Source organism: Cryptomeria japonica, chromosome 3 (genome assembly GCF_030272615.1).
Source record: "Cryptomeria japonica chromosome 3, Sugi_1.0, whole genome shotgun sequence".
Taxonomy (NCBI): domain Eukaryota; kingdom Viridiplantae; phylum Streptophyta; class Pinopsida; order Cupressales; family Cupressaceae; genus Cryptomeria; species Cryptomeria japonica.
Window position 1 is genome coordinate 109,521,800 of NC_081407.1, and position 19,701 is coordinate 109,541,500.

At 38.8% G+C, this 19,701-nt stretch overlaps 1 protein-coding gene and 1 long non-coding RNA gene across 5 annotated transcripts in view; one reads left to right on the forward strand and one right to left on the reverse strand.

Annotated features, from left to right (window-relative positions):
• LOC131075792 (uncharacterized) overlaps positions 1 to 2,765 on the reverse strand; it is a 28,388-nt gene extending 25,623 nt beyond the window's left edge. For both annotated transcript variants that reach the window (XR_009113257.1, XR_009113256.2), the window contains exon 1: positions 2,251 to 2,765. This is a non-coding gene — a long non-coding RNA (uncharacterized LOC131075792). The remainder of the gene's footprint in view (positions 1 to 2,250) is intronic.
• LOC131075791 (flavin-containing monooxygenase FMO GS-OX-like 8) overlaps positions 1 to 19,701 on the forward strand; it is a 97,300-nt gene that overhangs the window by 69,303 nt on the left and 8,296 nt on the right. The window lies entirely within an intron of this gene.

Genomic DNA, 19,701 nt, shown 5'->3' on the forward strand with positions numbered 1-19,701 from the left:
TTTTGCTCATACCTTTGATGAATAGATGATTTCTTTTCATTGTGTAAGGTTAGTCTGAGCTTCTTTTTGTGGATGTTTAACTTCTATCCTTAGATAAATATCGTTCATTCTAATGATAATTATTCAAGGTATGAAAATCATAAGCACAACCTTTGACGATCACACCCACTCTATCTAGTTGTTCCTTTTAGCGAACCTAAGTGTGGTTTGATTTTCACCCAATCATTCACAATCTCTTGAATTCTTAGGAGTAGAGTAGAATTCCTAACCCAATCCTTTTTTTCCATTTTTTTTGAATTTTGTGATCTAAAATCCAAAGAAGAGAACCTTCATTGCTATATCTTCTATATCGTACATTCCTAGAGAGTGCATCATTCCAAGTCCTCATTGTGATCAAAGAACAACAAAAGCGTAAGTCCCCCTTGGATTACCAGCACACATCATACCAAATGAGCTCTATCCATCATAAAGTCGCTAGTTCGTGTAGGAACCTTGGAATCACTTTTATGAACTTTTGCAATCTTAGAATAAAAGGTGATTTTGCTCAAGGGAGGATAAAGTGTCTTTGGCATTTTTATTTTGTGTTGGTGTGGTCATAAAACACCCATCAATAGGTAGCATCCCTCGCAGGGGTCTGAAGGTGAGAGAGATAGGTCTAGATCTTGGGGGAGAGAGGAGAGAATGAGATAGAGAGTGGTAGAAAGAGGGGATAAAAGAAGAGTGATAGGGAGATAGACAGGTCTAGAATTCGAGGCAGATAAAGTGAGTGAGATAGAGAGAGCAAGAGAATGCTGATAGGAGCCTATTAATTACTATAATTTGACTATCTGAAAATTTAAAAGATCTAAAATAACTCATAGATCATAAATATATATATTGATGAAGAGAATGAGACTAACTCAAAAAAAAAAAATTAGATAATTTTTTGATGTGTTTGAGCCTTTTTTTTTTTATGTAGCCGAGTTTTGTGCCAAAGACTCGCCATTTTTTGTTGAAAAACTCGCCAAAAACTCAGCGAGTTTTTGTGCAAGTTAATGGCATAAATATTCACCGAGTAGAAAAGCTCGCGAGTTTTTCGAAACTTGGCAAGTACTCTACGAGTTTTCCATCTATTGCTCATCATTAAATGCATAATTACATCACTTCACAATATATATCTACTTGATATAATGATTAACCTAACATATCATAGTTAATCACAATTCATGTTTTCAAGTCCAAAATTGAAATGTTCAATGAAATATCATAGTCTAGAGGGCGACAAGAAATGGGATGTAATATATCCCCCCTTAAAGATCATCGTTTTTCTTTATATGCAAAATGTAAGTTAAATAATAGAATCATTGATTTTCTTTCTATGCAAAATGTAAGTTAAATAATAGAATCATTGATTTTCTTTATATGCAAAATGTCTTGTCAAACAATTGTGGGAATTTTTTATGAATCTCATCATAATCGTCCTCATAAAGAGCATTCCAATAAAAAATGTGTGATCAAAACTTGAAATATATATTGTAAGAGGCAACCCCGATTGTGGCAACAATATTTTTGCTGTTTCTTTCCACTGAGCATCATGTCAAACATTTTGCATGAACAGCCTTTGTAGATTTTTGTTTATCAAGTGTTCGCCAGTTTCTGAGTTTGTGATAAATTTTTCTGCACGTGTTTTCCATTTAAATGAGATTGATCATACACCAAAGATAAATGAGTTTCATAGCTTAAATTTCAAAATGCTTACTATACTCGGGGAAAATACAACCCTTTAAGAACCAAAAACAATGTCAGATTATAACTGATTCATCCTTCCTTTACAGCCGCTGAAAACAAAAACAAAAGTATCATATACATATACTTTAGATTTCAGTTCAATATAGCCGGGTTTAAGCTACTAATTCAAAGACCAACCTCATACTGACAATGGAGGTCTGTGAAATGTCAATATTAATAGCCTCTCTACTTTACACCAAAATTTTCAACTGTTTTCTTCATGTGCATTTTGTCGAACTGTTGGCAATCTTGTGGTAATGTAGGTAATCATGATTTGTAATTTTATACGTTCAGTTTGCAAGGGTATTAAACTTGAAGTACATCATAATTATAAACAGGACCTTCAGTAACAACTACCAATACAATGACAGCGATAAATTAACAATATGCTGCAAGAAAAGACAAACTTATATTGCAAACAATATTCAGAAATTTTCAGAAGCTATGAGATTCTTTCTAACCTTAGATAGTATTGTCACCTACCATGATCTGCTGGAAAGCAAACTGTGACGGGAATAGTAACTGAAGATATATATATATATAGCTCTAAAGTTTTCAATAATCACGTCCCCTTCAATGCCTCTCGACCAGGCCCGAAAAATTATTGTACATTTCCAAACTTTCTCAGAGATTACCACGGCGTAATGAAGGCTCAGAAAACCTGAAACAAGTGTTGCGCATAGCAACGAAGTAAATCCACGACTAGTCCATGTCAACTATGACGCCCAGCAATGGTAATTAAGACGCACCAAGCAGCTTAAGCCTCACGTCCCTTCAGTATGTGCGTTGTCACTTGTCTTCAGCCTATGAATAATAATCTGATCACTTAAATTCCCCTTCGATGCTGAACTTTGACATGCGACTGTATTCTTTATCTTGACTGAAGACGCTACAGGTATATCTCCTCAAAATGCCAAAGTAAGAGCTTATTTCTCCCGGCTGGTTATAATCCATGATCAGATAATCTCTGCATCTATTGCTATCGATCCACAGGAGTCATAAAGCAATCACAGCATAAATATTAAATTAAAATAATTTAATTATTGCATTATTAAGTGACTACGATTTTATAATGTTAACTTTAAAAGTCACTTTATATCAAATAATTAATTAATTAAATATTAATTACTTTGAAATAATTCAAGATTTTTTATGAAATCTTGATAAATACAAGGTTCCGACATTATATGATATGAAACCTGGTGAATCTGGGTGAATTTCGTGGACTTTCTGAACTACAATGCTCCAAGCCTGGACCTCCATAAAAATTAATAAAAAATTAATTATCTATTTATTTTGAGTACTGTTAAAAGCGGGACATTACACAGTATAATCATGTGCAGGTCGGAGAAATGCTTCAGATTTTAGAATTAAATGCTACAATGGCCCAGCAATATCCAGGGTTTCCATCTCTGATCAACACTTTCAGCACAAGGTATTCGTTCTCATCTCCAAGAAACCAATGGGGTTTTCATCCCATTGCTAAGTGTTTGGCCACAGGCTCCGAATCTCCATAGAGAAAATAAACAAGCTTTTGAATTCTTTTGTATCTAACAAATGATATCTCGGCCTTCTTTAATAATCATCTCAGAGACTTTCTGGAAAATGTAATATAAAATCTTAATAATTCATTTAAATCTTATATCCTCGAAAATGATTTATTTTAACATCTCTGGTATCAAAAGTCACTTTAACAGTCTCTAACATTTAAAGCTTTAAATTCTCATTCCAACAAGCTATTATACGAAGGAATCAAATTTGAAAACTGACTGCATTGGAGTGATACCGATGATGAATGATGAGAATCAATCCTGACCAAGTGACTAATTATAAATAAACGCTCTCTACAAGAATTTGAGAGAACACACTAGAAACAGAAAATAACTTTAGAAAGTGTCTTTTGAGTTCTTTAGACCATCTGAGCTCACTAATAACATCAAATAACCACTCTACTAAAGTTGACACACACCCAGAAGATCAGAATCAACTACAAAGCAAGAGAACTTGAAAATGGGGACATTATAGTTCTCCCTTTCCAAAAATTTCTTGTCCTAGAGCAATGTCAACTCAACCCCAAAATCACCAAACTAACCAAATATGATCCCAGAATAAGCAATTTCATTACTTGGAATCCTTGTTTAATTTTTCATATCCTCTCCATCTCCGACCATATCACAAGATTTTTGTAATGGAAGTCACGAAAAGAAAACCTATTATTTAAAAGGAGGCAGCATACATCAAGAAGGATTTTGGCCGACGTATGAGTAATTTGAGATGAGCCAAGACCAAGCCAACAATATTTTCTAATAGAAGGAATTGTTGTGCATCAATTGGAGACTCCTGATTTGATAGAATTTGATAGAATTTTAATTATTTTCTGATCCTTGTACGACACTAGTTGTGGATGCTAAATAAATGTTGCTATACTCTTTCTTGTGTTTATAATGGTGGTTTGTGGAACTGAAGTTTGTCTGTTCTAGATTTTGGTGTAATTATTTATTCATCTTGGATATAATTACACTTAAGTTTATTTAGGTACATGCACAACATTGTAGTTTGCATATGAGACACTTAGGGAGATGTGCATACATTGGGAGTGTGTATGTAGGAGAATTTCCACCTTTTATGGTGTGATCTTGTTATTATTCTATCATATCCACTTATTGTGGAGTGATAATTCCACCTTCGGTGGGTGATCCACCTCATGTGGAATATTTTACTATTTCTCCTACTTGCCCCTACCTACCCTTGCATCTCATTGAGCCACATGTCATCATTGTGCGCTCTCTTGTCTCTTAGCCTTGCTTATATAAGCAGGCTCATCTACATTGTATGTAACAGCAATTCTGATGATCCAATTGATCTCTTTTGCATCTTGATAGGAATACAGTTTATTCTTCTCATATTTTATCTCTTTAATCATTGTGCTATCTTATGGTCTCTTTGATCTTGGTTGCTTCAAGCATAATCTCACATGGTATCAGAGCGGTTGGAGCACCTTTGCGTAGCCTTTGGAGAGATTTTGAAGGAGGTCAAGAGGTAGAATTGAGGAGCAGCATCTTTTGGAGGCATCCTAGACCAGATCCGACCTCGCCATTGAATCCGGGTGGCCATTTCTATGAATTTTGACTATAAATTCGACTATATTGGGTGAAAGTCAATTTCGGGGCTTAGAGGAAATTTTTGCCCAATTAGGGTGGTGCGGTATGATTTTGCAAAAAAAAAATTAAAAAATAATTTTTATTTTCTGCAAATTTTTTTTTTAAATTCCATTTTTTATATTTTGTAGTTTTAAAAAAAAAGCATATATATATTGTAAAAGTTTTTTAAAATAAAAAAATAAAAAATAAAAAAATTGTATTATTAGGGGGGGACCCCCTGTCCCCGCCCCTCCGTACTCGACCTATGTGTTTGTAGGTTCTTTTTGGCCTTATTGTACTCTACACCTGCGTTTGTCGCAGGGCCCTTTGCCGATCCTCCCGTAACCCGACGGCTCCCCCTTTGGCCTCCTCCAGCTCTCGTATCTCCCGGTTGCACCCGCTTTGGCCTCCTTCGGCGCCCGTGTCTCCGCTTCCGATTGGTCCATCTCCCCCGCAGGTCTTCATTCCCGTCGGTGACTGTCCGCCGCTGTTCCCTGTCGGTCCCCTCTACCACCGGCTGTACAGTCAGCGACACGTGGCGCATAATTATTTGCTCCTCAGGCACTCGGTCAGTGCCACCTCGGCCGAGTCAACAGCCTAGTTGGCGCCTGTTGACGTGTATTTTGTACACCATCATACACAGAATAAAATACCTAAAGGCATCTTATCCTCTCTTGAATAAAGTCTCTAACTGCTGAAGATTCGCATGAAGGATCAGTTAGGATGACTCCAATGTTCTGGTTAGTAGGGTCTCTACGTGTGGATAAACTCCAGTGGTATGATGTGATTTGCTGGAGTCACAAGGGGCCTTACACTCCGAAAGTCTTATTAAACTAAAGAAGGTTTCAAAAAAAATAACAAAAGGATAGGGTTTGCAAGAAGTCTAATCTAATCTAACCCTGAGAATGACTTCATGTGGACAAAACTTGGCAAGATTCTACCAACTTCAATTTCGCCATAAAATAACAACTCAATTGAAATTGATGCGATCTTGTAAGGTAACAAATGATTTTCAACGCATCAAAGATCAAAGATACTACCACGTAGGTACATATCCAAGATACAATAATGATTGAAGGTTAAGTGATTCAAATATCTCCAGTTGACCACGCAAGGCATTCCTACAATCAGCAAGAAGCTAGTGGTATGGAAAGCGAATCCTACCAAAGATCAAGTCTCACACTATGTCCTTCGAATTAACACACTACTTTGATTGAGCATGATTCAAGTAAATTGAACAACCATGAAGATAACCAAGAAAGTTGCAACAAAACACCATAACTTCAATATTTCATTGATTTCAAAGTCATCATGTACAACAATTGCTTGAATTCCTTTCCTCAAACTCAATCTTGCTACAAAAATAAAAATTGCTTCTAATTTTTCTAATACATCAAACTTTCTCCCTAATCTCTTAACTATCTCTATTACAAATGAAATGAAAATGAGGGTATAAATAGCATCCTCAATTACAATGAATGGTCCAGATTGAAAGCAGATCAACGGTCAAGATCATGACACCTAAACCCTAATTAGGGTTTGTTACAAAAGTTCCCCTTTTATTGCACAACATTAAATGCATAGCCAATTATAAATTTGGCACGAAAATCTAGGAGACATAGACCAATGACAATTAAGGTGCCATGTCATCTATAACAACCTCTCATCTAGAATCTTATTCTCTTTCCAATGCTCCTTTTTAGCATATGCAATGAATCTTGATACGATTCCCTCGATCTCAGCAATTGGAATCTCGGGAAGATTCTTCATTCTTTCTTCCAAGTGGATGACCTGATCAAATGCATCTAGAAGAGCTGCGTCCCATGTAAGTTCAAGTTCCTTAGTCTTTTCGATCAGGAGCATGGTAGCAAACATCTGGTCCTGTTGCTCATCTGTGATATTGATGTCCTTGCAAAAGATGACCTTGATTCTATCTTCCAATTCTTGCAAATCCACATCTGTCTCAACTTCGATCCTCTTGCCAAGAATGGTACGAAGTACCTCAAATACTCTATCCTGGATCGGGTTGATCACCTCCTCAACATGACTGCACCTAGTACTGATGTCCTCAAAGAGAACTTCCTTCATCTGGAGTAAGGTTGACCACTGAAGTAAACTGTGAGGTCCTCCGTCCATAATCCTTTCCTGCGCTAAGACCTTCCTCGACGTTTGTCTAATTACTTTCAAGACAGGAATGATAACATCCTTGGTATGAGCAAAAGCGGCCACTGTTATCATCAAATTGTGGATAATCTCAAGAACCTGAATAGCCCTATGAATAGTCTTCATCATCCTTGTTGCAAATTCTAAGGCAACTGTATGAGATTTATCCATCCAAGTACTCATACGCTGGACCATACTCCGGAATCTCTCTGCCTCACCAATGGATTGAAGGGGAAGTGCCTGTATAGGTGATCTTGCTGGATCCTGACGTCATAAAGGCTGATTGAGGTGGCTGAAATATGTTCTCCATGCACCGACCTCCCTCTCAAGCTTTCTACTCTTCTCCATTTCTTCTCTAAGCTTGTCCTTCAATGCCTCAAAGGAATCTGTGGCATCATCTAGTGTCTGCTCAGCTGTGGATGGACCTAGCTCAAATGTCTCTACATCATATTCCTTTGCTAGGATCTCCCCTTCATACTTGTCCACCGCCGGTGTAGCTATCTGTAATTTTCTGGATCCAGTCTCATCTCTAATCATCTTGGACATCTTGGTAGCCTTTCTCTTCTCTGTCACTTCCTGGGCATGTCCAACAAGGCTCTCTAAATCAATCACATTGTCTTCGTCCTCGATCACAATCACCTTTGTTAGTCTTTCCTTCAACCAATCTGGGATGGCTGATCTTGTCTCTCTAACCTGTATCTCCTTATGCAATATTTCTTCTTCTCTGTGAGGAGATGTTGCCTCGTCATTGTTCTTGTCTTCATGTAACTCATAATCTTGGAGAGATCCACTTGGCGACCCTTGAGGTACCTGTCCTTCTTTATCATTCTGAACCATCGACTCCATAGACTCTTCCACTTCAAGTGTCCTTTTCTCTTGTCGAGAAGATGTACCGGATGAACGATCTCGGCTGGCCTCTTGTTTCTTCTTGGAAGATTCTCTCTTTCCAGGTCTCTCTTTCCTCTTCGAGCCTCTTGGATGGAGATCGCCTTCACTTGCACTTCGAAGGTTGCCTTCATTTGCATTTCTGGGATTAGGATTACCTTCGCTTACACTAGCTCCACCTTCGGCTGGCTTCTCTTCCAAAGTGAAAGTCATAGCTATGCCTTGCTCTCTCAACTTCTGATGCTGCACATCAACCCATCTGCGAGTACAAGACAAGATTGGAGCCATCAAAGCATCTAAATCCACGACCTCGGGCTCATTCCAATCTAACCTTACTGATTTGCTTTCTCGATCATAGGATGACTGGAGATGTCTGCCACTGTCCTGTGCTTGGTCGGCCACTCTGTAAATCTTGCATTTCCTGATGAAATCCAAAGGCAACCTAGAATGCATCTTTCTTTTCACTTCAAGATCGTCTAAGAGATTCATCATAAAATCTTCTATCTGAAACTCATGCTTAAACTTCCTACCGACTGTCTCCTCTATATATCCATGTGGATCAAAGTTCTCCCTCAAGGCAAAGAATGAAAAAGAATACAAAGCTAACTCCTTCTCTGCGTCATCCATGGCTAAAGCATTAGGACATACCTCAACTGAATTGCCCAATATGATAGGTACCGGAACTCCATTTCCATGTCTGTGTCTGAATGCCTTCGCATAAGCTGCCAACTGTCTTGTTACTTCAAGTAACACTATTCTGTCTGTCGGATATCTCGGCAACATGTATGGAGGTGAAGGACATCCATGTACTCTGATATAAGTAAACTTCGGAAATTGAATAAACCAAGCACCATACCTCTTTATTAATTCCTGTGCATCCTGAGATAATCTGTTGTGAATCCCACCTTGCAACGTCCTTGTGATGTTCATAGTGAAGGTATCATTAACTAACTTGTAGTTGCCTCCTGGCGGATGATGCAAGTGGACATAGGAATCACAAACTCTGACCTCGCCGGGTCCTCTTCCAATCACTCCTCTGTGAGGTAGTCCTGCGTATTCGAAGCTCCTGATCAAGGCATAGATGACGTATGAACTCATGTGGAAGGACTTGGTAGCTTTGAGTCTCCTCAACTGTACGTCCAAGCAATGGCTAATCATTCTAGCCCAATGAATTGTTCCTTTACCCTGAACTATCACCTGGATGAAATAGAACATCCACTTTTCAAAGTAAAAAGCCTGAGGGGCTCCTGTGACTCGGTTGAGCATTGTAATCAAATCTCTGTACTCCTCCTGGAAATCAATCCTGTGTGGTGTGTTCGGTACCTTGCTCAGGCGAGGACGACTCTTGAGTAACCAGTTCTTGTTAATGATGCTTAGACACGCATCTGGATCATCCTCGTACATTGACCTGGCTCCTTCTATGCTCTTGTAGACCATATCTCTGTGCTCTGGAAGATGGAAAGCCTCACTTATAGCTTTCTCTGAAAGATAAGCTAAAGTGTTTCCTTCCTTGGACACGATCGTTCTGGATTGAGGATCATAATGACGAACACACTCGATCATCAACTCATGACACTGTACTGCTGGAGGGAAGCCGGCCGCCTTAATGATGCCACTTTCAATTATCCTCCAGGCGACAGGTGATGGCTTGCCAATGTAAGGGACATCTCGAAACTTCTTCGTGCTGAAGTTGCCCAAGTTAGTATCTCCAATGTTGCTCCACTTTGACACGATCTTGGTCTCCACTTCTTCGGTCTTTTGATCTTCCTTCATGAGAGCTGGACGACTGGTGGATGCTCCCGCCCTCGGGGTCGCCATACCTACACAACATTTCATAATAAGTAACTAGATATTGCAATGCATAACATAGATTGATTATTTTTAGGAAACTTCATGATAAGTCTTTGAGTTATCATTTCCTAAAAAACGATTGAGCTAGGGGAATTCAAAATTCAAAATTCGAAATTTAAGCTATGACGATCAACGTTCAAAATCAAAACAATAAAACCATATCGCCATACCTCCCTTGAGAGCTAACAAAAATGAATAAAATCGCCTAGGCAAAATCGATATTAGATGGCTTCAACGTGATTTCCTCTTCAAGTTAGCAACTTCGCCACCCTTCAAGTCTTTAACGTGATCTTCCAATATCCTTGGCAAACTTGCACAAATGAAACTAAGGTTTGCACTTCCTTTTGATGATACTTGCGCCTCCCTTGCTTGAACTAAAATTCGCACCTCTAACACACAATTCGCACTTTCCTTTGTCTTCCTCAAATTGCACTTGGAATGGTAAAATGAGAATGTGAAAATAACAATCTTCATCTCCCCTTTATAAGCGCTCTTACCACAATTACCACTAGGCCGACCTTGGCAAAATATAGCAAATAAAATGATTTTTAAATAAATAACAAGGGCCGACCTCACAATCCAAGCGCTCCATTTAATTTTTTTTAAATTAATTAATAATTAATCATTAAATGCCATCATTTTTTAATTAATAAATTCGATCTTTTTTTTTTTTACAAGGCAATAATTAATTAATGTTCTAGCGCAAATTTTAAATGCTATTTAATTGAATTTTCAAAGCTTATCGAATTTAGCATTTAAAATAAATTCAAAAATATTTGATTGAGTGCCAAAATTGGAGAGTGGATAAATGCAAACCTCATCGCCCTGGTCCCTGACTGAGGGACAGGAGCGATCCATCAATTTGGTCTTGATTCTTGCAATTTTGAGGTTCAAAATCTTCATCCTTACGTTGAAGTTGGCGTTTTTGCTAGGAATTTCAAACTTAAGTGACTTGCCTGTGTGAATGAGTGCCTCTAAATGTGATATCGCCCTGGTCCCTTGGAGAGGGTCAGGAGCGATCCTTATGTTTTTACTTGAAATTCTCCGTTCTTGATATCAACTCCACGTTCGTTACCTTTCAAGCAATGTTTCAAACCCTTTGCAACTTTGTTTTGTCATGATCTTCGAAGGATAACAAGTGTTTTAGCAAATATCGCCCTGGTCCCTTGGAGAGGGACAGGAGCGATCCTGGTGTTTCCCTTTGATCTTGCTTTTTAAATCACCAATCCTCTTTATAAGGCAAATAATAACATGGTTTCTTCATCCCACGCTTGTTTCACTTGATGTATTAAGGCATTTAGATGTTTGGAGGATCATCGCCCTGGTCCCTTGGAGAGGGACAGGAGCGATCCTTGTGTTTTAGCCAACATTCTTCGTACTTAACCTTTAACTTCTCGTTCATTGCCTTCCAAACGACGTCCTTAATCTTGCGTGACCCTGCCTTGTCTTGATTTTGAAGGAAACGAGTGTTTTAATAAAAATCGCTTTGGTCCTTGTCCAAAGGACAGGAGCGATATAGCTTCCTTGTTCAAATTGGTATTCATTTGACGTTTAAAACCTTTGTATATCATCTTCAAAAGACACCTTGGACCTTTTATCATCTCGCATAACCTTGACTTAACGTGATTTTTGAGAGATTTGGCCAATATAGTCAATATCGCTCTGGTCCCTGCCTGAGGGACAGGAGCGAACTTCAAGGTTTTGAGCTTGTCTTTGTTTCTATTGACTTGTAATTACTTTCATCGTGTAAAATGAAGTCCTTTTATCCTTCCTAATCACTTAATACTTGATAAACTTTCGAAATCTAGGCCTTCATGAGGATTTCGCTCTGGTCCCTTCCTGAGGGACAGGAGCGAACTTGAGTGTCTTGGTGCAAATCCTTCATTTTAGTGGTCTTTGTAACTTCGTTCTTGATTGAGACGCCTTAAAACATCCTCGCCACCTTGTACTTCGTTCTTGGAGTGTCCTGAACTTAGGTAGAAAGCAAAATAATCATCATTTCGCCCTGGTCCCTGACTGAGGGACAGGAGCGAACTTGCTCTTGTAGGCTTCATCTCACTTTGCTATCCTCAAAATTTATCTTCAACAGTCTTGTTGCACTCTCTTTCACTCATCCATGCCTTGGAATTCATTGTAACTTGGCAAGAAATTTGTCTGAGACAAAAATCGCTCTGGTCCCTGACTGAGGGACAGGAGCGAACTTGGGCATTTGGGTCCCTTGTTGGTGTTTGGTAATCTTCAATTTGTCTTCAACGAGTTCAATTTACCTCCTTTCTTGCCTTCAAACTTAAAACTTGCTTGATCTTCGCCCAGAACATGCCCTATGAAGGATTTCGCTCTGGTCCCTGGGAGAGGGACGGGAGCTACAATGGATTTCGCCCTGGTCCCTGACTGAGGGACAGGAGCGATTCTTCCCTTTTGGTTCATTTTTCTTCATGACGGCACTTCAAGTTATATTCATTTGATAAAACACATCTCCTTGGACCTTTTTAAATCGTCAAGTTGTTAAAATCCTGCAAGGACAAAGCAAATTTTGATTTTAAGCTCCGGTCCTTCACTGAGGGACAGGAGCGATTTTGACTCCTGAGGCATTTCCGTGTTCGTGAAATTCTTCAATTTATATTCAACGGAAAGATCACGCCTTTCTTTACCACTTCCACTTGAAAAATCATCTTGATCCTACAGAGATAGTAAGATTTTTGAAAACGAGCTCCGGTCCTTCACTGAGGGACAGGAGCGATTTTGCTCCTACAGGCCAAAATATCATGATTTCACAAGTTTAATCACTTCACAAGGCAAAAACAAATCATTCCTCACGCCCAGGATCAAATATCAAAAAACTCAAAATTTGGTCAAAATCACTCAATTGGACAAAATTCGCAATTTCATCATCAACACCTAGACAAATTAAGACTCTGCACTCAAAATTCCAATTGAAAATAAACCATTCTGGCGAATTCATTCCATTCAAAATTGCATCCTGCGAGAGGAAGCTTAAAAAGCTCTCAAGATTGACTGGACTCTGGCCTGAAAAGACAGTAACGAAAACCCTAAGGCTTGACCCTAAATCCAGACAACTGACGAACTACCAAAACCCTAAAAAAAACAAACCGAAAGGCGAGCAAAAACGAGCAACAAGAGGGGGTCCCCATTTCAAATGGGGCGATGTGTGAAATGGTCACAACAGCGCCTTATCATCTTCCATGCAGACTGCCCCGTCACCCGACACGTGGACTGCCACGTAATCAAACAACTCAGCGATCTGTACTTTGCCACACAGACTCGTCTGTACTGCCACATCACATTTCGTACTGACACCTGTGTGCAGTCACTGCCACGTCATCTACGACATCATCGTACGGATCAAGCCATATTCGCGCCACGTCAGCACGTCTGTAGTGTACGGACGACATGCAACCATGGAGGTGAAGTTTTTGTGACGGTCATACAGACGTCAAATTTAATCTCGTGATTTTCTGACATCATTTTTTTTGAAAATTTGGCAGGCCCCTCCCATTGAGCTTTTTGATTTTGCAGTTCAACTTCAAATGGCGATATTTTGCTCATTTTTGCTCCTTTTTGGATGCAATGTTTTTTGAAATGGGCTAATTTTTCGTTTAATTTCACATGGTGGTATTATTTTCTGATTTTGGTGGACAGATTTTTTAGAAAAATCAGTTTTTGGTGACTGTACCTGTCCAATCCCTTTTTTTGCAACTTCTGGGACTTTGTTTGGGCTCATATGAACTCCTTTTCAGGTGTTTTTTTTTAAAGTGCATGATTTTTCATCTATTTTTATAATCTTCTATCATTTTGCAGTGATTGTGAGTGGAAATTGTACTTTCAGCATATGGTCTTTTTTGGCCAATTTGACACTTGTATTGCATAGATCTATCTTTCTGGTCTTTTGCATTGTAGTTATCAGCCTATTGGGGAAGTTGTAAAACAAAATCAGAAGTCCACTTTGCCATTGTTTGCAAGTGGCCTATTGCACACGCACTACATATAAAGTGTAAGGGGGGGGGGGGTACTTTGATTGAGTGAATTTGGGGGGGTGTCTCGTGTGCTTTTGTTCTCGTGTTCTTTCCTTTTGCTTCTATGGGTTCTCCTAAGTTTCTCTCTTAACTTCTCATAATTATGCTACTCGAAAAATTGATGCATGGAGTAAACTTATGGAAAAAGTGTTAACTCATTACATTGATGAAACTATTGTTGCTCCCGTTGATCCTAAGGCTGATCCTAATGCACACTTGGATTGGATCACTAAAAATATCATGGCAATTGGTACCTTAAGAAAGTATGTATCAAAGGATCTCATCTTTCATATTGAAAATGTACCTTAATTAAGGATGCTTGGCAAAAGTTTTAAGACTTGTATGGTCAAGTTGATGAGATTAGGGGATATCAAATTGATAGTGATCTCACCATGTTAGATCCCAAGAACTTTGATACAATACAAGATTATGTCACTAAGGCAAAAGAGTTGAGGGCACAACTCAAGGATTGTGGCATTGATAAGAAGGATACTCAATTGATCTTCAATTTGATGGGCAAGCTTCTACAAGAATATGCAACATTTGTTTCTAGTTTCCAAACCCATAGGATTACAATGGGTTCAAGCTACACAATGCCTACGTTTGATGCTTTCACCGACATGTTGATGATGGAACAAACTAAGTTGATAAGCATGGGCATTCTTAAGACTTGTAAGTCTCAACCATATGTGGCAACTCAAGGGAACAAAGGAAATCAAGGAAAGGACAACTCAAACGAGAAGAAATGGCAATCAAAGCCTAAGGACAAAGCACCACCTTCTCCACACCAAGGAGATTCATCCTCTTCCAAGAAGGACAATTCACCAAAGCAGGAGAGACCTACTTGTGCCTATTGTAAAAAGGTTGGTCATGAGGAGCATCGTTGCCATTCTAAGAAGATTGATGAGCTCATACATATCCTCAAAAAGCACAACATTGATTTGCCTAATTCCTACAAGGAGGATTCATCACCTTCTACTTCCTCACAATCAAAAGGGAAAGGGCAAGCATTCATGGCTTCTACAAGTGGGAAGACTCACTCTTTTGGGACAAGAAAAGGAAAAGTTTTTTGTGCTACTACAAGTCATGATTCAAGGAGTTGGCTTCTAGATTCAAAGGCTTCTCATCATATGGCATCTTCGCAATCTATGTTTTCTACATTTGAGCCTTGCACCATGCCGCAAATTTTGATAGGCAATCATACATACATGGATGTGATTGGGAAAGGAACTATTGCCATTGGGGATAACTCCTTCAATGATGTGTTGTGTGTACCTGTTGTGATGTTTTCACACATCACCCCATTGCAAATGGGGACCCTTGCTTTTTTTTTGCTTTTTAGGGTTTGTTTTTGGGTCTTTTAGGGTTTTGTTAGTTGGCTTTTGCATTTTTGAGTGCTGTCGGGGAGATCAATAGGATAGCAAGTCCTGTTGGAGTGAAGTCCTGATCCTGAAAATTTGGCTAAGTCTGAAAGTCCTGATCCTGAAATTTGGCTAAGTCTGGAATGTCCTGATCCTGAAATTTGACTAAGTCTGGAAACTGAAAAACCTCAAAAAACTAGATTTTGCAATATAACTCCTGGAGGTCTGGAACCACTCTCAAACATCCTGAAAGTATATATGGAATATAACTTAAAGTATTCTTATACTTAAATGTTATATTCCATAAAAATTATCCTGATAGAGAGTTCAAAAAGTCAAATTTCGCTCCTGTCCTTCACTGAGGATCCAGAGCGAATTTCGCTCTTGTCCCTCTCCAAGGGACCAAGACGAAGCGCTCCTGTCCCTCACCAAGGGTCCAGGGCGAAAAGGCTTATTTGAGTCATTCCTGACCTTGTTTGGTCAAATTGGAACATCAAAGGCATGGTGAAGGACGAAATGAGCATGATAGAGCATCCAGACAAGACAATGAAATGATGAAGTTTTTGCCTAGAAGGTCAAATTCGCTCCTGTCCCTCACCAAGGGACCAGAGCGATTTTCTTTATATACACATTTTTTAGACCTTTCTTAGACTTGAACTCTTATTCATGGCGTGTAACAAGATGATATCTTCCTTAGCCAAGACATTTCATGGTGAAAAGTGAAGCATTTTGGCCTAGAAGACAAAATTCGCTCTTGTCCCTCACTGAAGGACCGGAGCTTGAATTTCAAATTTGCACTGTTCTTGCAGGATCAAGACAATTTTATGATTGGAAGAGATCAAGGAGGGCATGTTTTGTCCATTGAATATAATTTGAGTGGTCCACAAGCAAGGAAATATACCAAGATGACAAAAGGCGCTCCTGTCCCTTGCTGAAGGTCCAAAGCGATTTTCTAAAAAGTGCAATTTTCTTGCAAGGACGAAGCAAGTTTTGTGATTGAAACGAATGAAAGAAGGCATTTTTAGCCCGTTGAAGATAGTTTGGAAGGCTAACAAAGGACAGATAAGCTTGGATTTGCAAAATCGCTCCTGTCCCTCTCCAAGGGACCAAGGCAAAACGCTCCTGTCCCTCTCCAAGGGACCAGAGCGAAGTTATCAAAATTCATTATTTTTTTGCCTTATTTTAGCAAATCACACTAGATGCCAAGTTCGCCCAAAACTTCGAAATATTTTAAAATTTTTTAATTAAATTGGCATTTAATGAAAAGCGCATAGCATTTAATAATTAATTTTGAGCCTTGGAAAATCGTTTTTTTTTTATTATTAATTGAGGCATTTCGAAATTAATTATTATTAAATTAAAATTTAAAAAGAAGAGCGCTTGAGGTATCATTTTTTATTGCTTAATTAAGTCGGCCTTCTCCTTTTATTAATCTTTGTTTATTTTTTCCACCAAGTCGGCCTATGGAGAGATGTAGAAGGTGAGCGCTCTATATATTGGAGGTGTTGTTTCACAATTCAAATCATTCAATCATCCTTTCAAGTGCGAAATTGGAGAGCAATTTGAGGAGCGAAATCCAGAGGAGTGGAGCGAATTTCTACTAAGTGTGGAGAAGCTAGTGGAGGGCGAAATTCATCTTGAAGGCTATTGGAGAGGCATATTTCTTGTTAGTTTGGAGGATAATTTCCAGATTTTTGAAGACATTTGAAGGCGAATTTCCAGATTTTTGAAGAGGAAGGTGGAGTTCTTTTCCAAGCTAAAGGAGGTGCATTTTATCCAAGGGAGAGCTTTGATCTACACTTTGCCTAGCAAAATTCATCTATTTTTACATCATTTCTTAGAGTTAATTCTCAAGAGGAGGTATGGCAAAATCATCTTGACACCCTTATTCAAGGTTTGATTTTTTAGACATTTTTTGGAAAATCTAAGTATTACATGGTTAATTAGGAAATGATAACTCAAGATTTATCATGAGGTTTCCTAAATTAAAATCTTGAATCTTCCTTTTAAAGTTTAATTTTTAGATTTCAAGATATATTACTAATTTTGAAATGTTGTATAGGTATCAAGATGGCGACTCCAAAGCCCGGAGGTTCTACAAGTCGGCAGGTTCTCATCAAGGACGATCAAGCAAGGACAAGGATGACCTTCTTCGATCCAGCCTAGCATCGACAAGGACGGCCTTCTTTGGACTAATGTCATCAAGGGCGACTTCTCCAATCCAGTATTCCAAGGCGAGGTACATCAATCATCCTGCACATCAAGGACACAAGAAGTTAGAACAAGGGTTCGTTGAAGAAGCAGATAGTTCCAGATGAATTAATTAAAGCTAGCTTCTCAACAACATCAAGTTGAATATCTACCAAGTTACAAGTGTCAGACGAGGTGGCATCCTAGTCATCACTTCTCCAATCAGTGTGGTCCACCTCAGCATTTCCAGATTCAATGTACCTAACTCATGGAAGGTGGCACAAACTCCGATGTACCTACCCCAACTATCCATTGGTGGAATTTTCTAGAGATGACATGTGTCCAAGCAATACAATTTTATCATTGGTCAGGCATTAAATGTTATGTAATGGTTGTAACAAACCCTAATTAGGGTTTTCATTGTTGAATCTTGGCCATTGATCTCGAATTGATCTAAGCCATCGAATTGTATTGAGGGCACTATATAAGCCCTGGCATTTCATTTGTAAAGGCAATTAGAAATAGTTAGAATAGAAATAGTTGGAAGCAGTTAGTAGATAGAGAGTAGTTAGAAGGTGATTAGCTAGTTGATAGAATAGCAATTAGAGTAGAGTAGAGAGAGAAGGCAAAGATTGTTGCCAAGATGTTGTTGTAAAAGACTTGTAACTTCATTGAAGAAATGGTGAAATTTATGGGTCGATTCGACAATTCGCATGGTCTCTATACTTCTCATATTTGATTTCATGTTATTAGATGAGTGGAAGAAATGTGCTTGATTGATGGTGAAATTCGTATATCCATACTATTAGCAGTTTGTTGATTGCAGACTTGCCTTGCGTAGTCAACTGGAATCGTTCAGCTTAAGCCTAACTTCAATTATCGCTTCTTCATTGATATGCATCAGCGTGATGGTGTCTATGCTTGCAGTGATGATTTGAACATCATAAAGCTTTCCTTCGAAGATCGCACTAGCCTTGTGGAGATGGTCCAGCGATGTCAAAACAAGACTTAGTTAGAATTTCATCGAAGATCAATCATTGCTCCTACATTCCTTAGTGTTAGGATTAGATCCTCTCCTCGCCCTCGTTTTTTTTTCCTTTTTTTCAAATCAAAGCTAGTAAGAGCCTGTGTTCCAGCAATATTCAAAGCAGATCAGATGTTCAATCATCAAATGTAAGTCCCCTTGTGATTCCAGCAAATCACATTATACCACAGAGAGCTTATCCACACGTAGAGACCCTACATACAAGAACCTTGGAGTCATCCTGATTGATCCTTTTTCGCTATATCTTCAGCAATCAGAGGCTTTACTCAAGAGAGGATAAGGTACCTTTGGGTATTTTATTCTATGTTAGGCAGTGTACAAAATACACGTCAACAGTACCCCACTTGACAAACAATCTTCTTTCCATCTATCAAATCACACATGGGGCAACAAAGAAAATTGTGGAGTTCACACCTGAGTCATTTTTCATTAGAGACTTGGAGACTAGAGCTATCATTGCGACTGGGGTGGTGGATCATGCATCTCGGTTATATTCCTTTTCAGATTTTGTTGATGAGGATGATTTTACATGTGACGATTCTTCACATGATGATTCTACATATGATGATTCAAATTTTGAGGAGAACTTTGGGTACTTGAACTTGAGGATTCTCACATGTGACCCCATTCTTGAGCCTTGCATTCCATCTTCTCCTCTTGATATCACATCACCTATTGCACCTGATGATGCAGCTAGTGCGACAGTTTTGCCTTCTTGTGATTCAGTGCAGCAGGATATATCTTGATTTCCAACTTCAGTTTCATGGGATGAGTACTTGACAGACATTGCAGATTTGTTTGTGGAGTCCTACATTGCAGATTTGGGAGACATCATTGATGATATTCATCTTCTCTTTGATGAAGATGATCCTTATTCGATTGTTGCGAGGGAACACTCTGACCCTCTTGTTCATTCTTTGCATGATCATTCTTTTGAGGTTGACATGATTGTGGATACTTATGTACAACAATTGGAGGAGGTCTCTTTATCCTTAGAGGAGACATGTGAGTTTTTGGATATTGTTCTACATTCTTCTCCACTAGATCTTGGAGTGCCTTTTTCAGCAGTGTGGAGCAGTTCACCACCTTTGGAGGGGGTATCTTTCAGCATCGACATGGGGACACTTGAGCAATTTTCAGAGACTTCATTCATCATGAGTTTTTCTTCTACATCTTCCCTTCATGATTAGGGAGACTTCATGGATACACCTTTGGTTTTGTTTCTTCCCAAGGGAAAGAAGGTTGTTTGACATTCATGGAGCAGT